The 2,316-nt window shown below is 38.5% G+C and overlaps 1 non-coding gene across 1 annotated transcript; it reads left to right on the top strand.

Annotated features, from left to right (window-relative positions):
- The first annotated feature begins 1,103 nt into the window (after nucleotides 1-1,103).
- LOC126005327 (small nucleolar RNA U13) lies at nucleotides 1,104-1,207 on the top strand. Its single transcript, XR_007494462.1, has one exon. It is a non-coding gene; the product is annotated as a small nucleolar RNA U13 (small nucleolar RNA).
- The last annotated feature ends 1,109 nt before the right edge of the window (nucleotides 1,208-2,316 follow it).

Raw genomic sequence — 2,316 nt, 5'->3', positions numbered from 1 at the left:
GAACTCTTATCTACTGCTGGTGGAATGCCGTCTAGTCCAACCTCTATGGAAAGCGATATGGAGATTCCTCCAAAGACTGGAAATTGAGCTCCCATTCGACCCAGCTATTCCACTCCTAGGGATATACCCTAGGAACACAATAATACAATACAAAAACCCCTTCCTCACACCTATATTTATTGCAGCACTATTCACAATAGCCAGGCTCTGGAAACAACCAAGATGCCCTTCAACAAACGAATGGCTAAAGAAACTGTGGTACATATACACAATGAAATGTTATGCAGCCGTCAGGAGAGATGAAGTCATGAAATTTTCCTATACGTGGATGTACATGGAGTCTATCATGCTAAGCAAAATAAGTCAGAGGGAGGGACAGAGACACAGAATAGTCTCACTCATCTATGGGTTTTAAGAAAAATAAAAGTCATCTTTGCAACAATCCTCAGAGACAATGAGAGGAAGGCTGGAACTTCCAGCTCACTTCATGAAGCTCACCACAAAGAGTGGTGAGTGCAGTTAGAGAAATAACTAATAACTACACTGAGAATTATTATAATCATGTGAATGAATGAGGGAACTGGAAAGCCTGTCTAGAGTACAGGTGGGGGTGGGGTGGGATGGAGGGAGATTTGGGACATTGGTGGTGGGAATGTTTCACTGGTGAAGGGGGATATTCTTTACATGACTGAAACCTAATCACAATCATATTTGTAATCAAGATGTTTAAATAGGGCCCGGAGAGATAGCACAGAGGTGTTTGCCTTGCAAGCAGCCGATCCAGGACCAAAGGTGGTTGGCTCAAATCCTGGTGTCCCATATGGTCCCCCACGCCTGCCAGGAGCTATCTCTGAGCAGACAGCCAGGAGTAACCCCTGAGCACTGCCGGGTGTGACCCAAAAACCAAAAAACAAAAAAAAAAAGTTTAAATAAAGAAAAAAATGCAAAAAACCCAATATAGTTTACATGGCCTTTGTTGATTAAATTATAGTTATTGTCATAAACAAACTGGACAAATGGATCAAAAATATTTCTGAATAGAAATAATGAATTAAAGATAATATTTAGCAATATAAACATATCATTAAGAATAGTGGCACATGATCCTTTTCTGGTTCATAAGCATGATGATCGGGTTTTCACACGTCTGTGTGATATGTGCCTTGCTTCAACTTTGTTACGACGTAGGCACATGACCCTTCTGACATGAAAAAAAAAAAAGAATAGTAGCACAGATACTTTTCTTAGTTGAGGTTTTCTTCAACCCTATTATAAGCTGAGAATGAGCACCAAACATCCATATACATGATGAAGTCATGCAAAGAATTCAAAATTCTAAGAGATTAGGCATAGAAATATCACCTATTGTCCTTAATAGAGAACTTTGCCAATTATATTTATTGTGTTTGTGATATTATCTAACGATAGTGTGAAGAAGACCTCATAACTCATCAATATTTTTTGTGGGTTGGTTTTTAGTTTGGGGACCACACCCAGCAGTGTGCTTTGCCTAAAGATTGCTCCTAGAGTGTTTGGGCGAATATGTAATACCAGGAATTGAATCTGGTCTTTCTACAAGCAAAGTATATCCTCCAGCCCTTTTTCCTCTCTTGTTGGCCCCATAAACTATTGCTTACTTTATCTTTGTTTCAACTTAAAAATTAATTTGTTATATACAACATTTACAGTATGATAATGATAACAATGATAGTATGTATATAATACAAATACACATACTTGGAAGTATATATTAAAATAGTTTATAAGGACTCAATCAACAAAGTTTGTAGACTATTTCTACAGGCAATACAGGGCCAATGGAGTCTCAGAAAGGAAAAGAGAGAATTAAGTTTGTTTTAGAGATAGATGTTCCTGGTTGCCATGTGGAGAATAGAGTGGAGATAGAGAAAGACAAGTTGGTATCAATATTAAGATCTGGTATTATATTACAGATTCCACTTGACCAGCTCTCTCTTTTCAGAAATGAATAGTACGAGGTCTAAGCAGAGGCACAAAGAATTATACTGACAATATAGCTTTATGATGTGCCAAGTTGGGTCACATAAAAGCCCAGAGAAGGTCACATAAAAACCCAGGAAACATACTCTAAGAATATTGCATGCCATATCAATCAACTTGTCTCTGCCCTAGGTGGAATTTCTAGGATAAGGACTCTTGAACCCTGAGGGATGTCACCACATAGTTCAGCCAAAGAAAATGTCCCCACCATTGACAGGTTTGAGCAACTGATTCAGATAGGAGACACATTCTATCCAGACTGTACACACAGACTTGTGGATTCTGGGAAGGACAATA

The sequence above is a fragment of the Suncus etruscus genome, chromosome 3 (genome assembly GCF_024139225.1).
Source record: "Suncus etruscus isolate mSunEtr1 chromosome 3, mSunEtr1.pri.cur, whole genome shotgun sequence".
In the NCBI taxonomy this organism is placed as follows: Eukaryota; Metazoa; Chordata; class Mammalia; order Eulipotyphla; family Soricidae; genus Suncus; species Suncus etruscus.
Note: the sequence above shows the minus strand (reverse complement) of the source record. Positions and strands in the feature narration are given on the sequence as shown.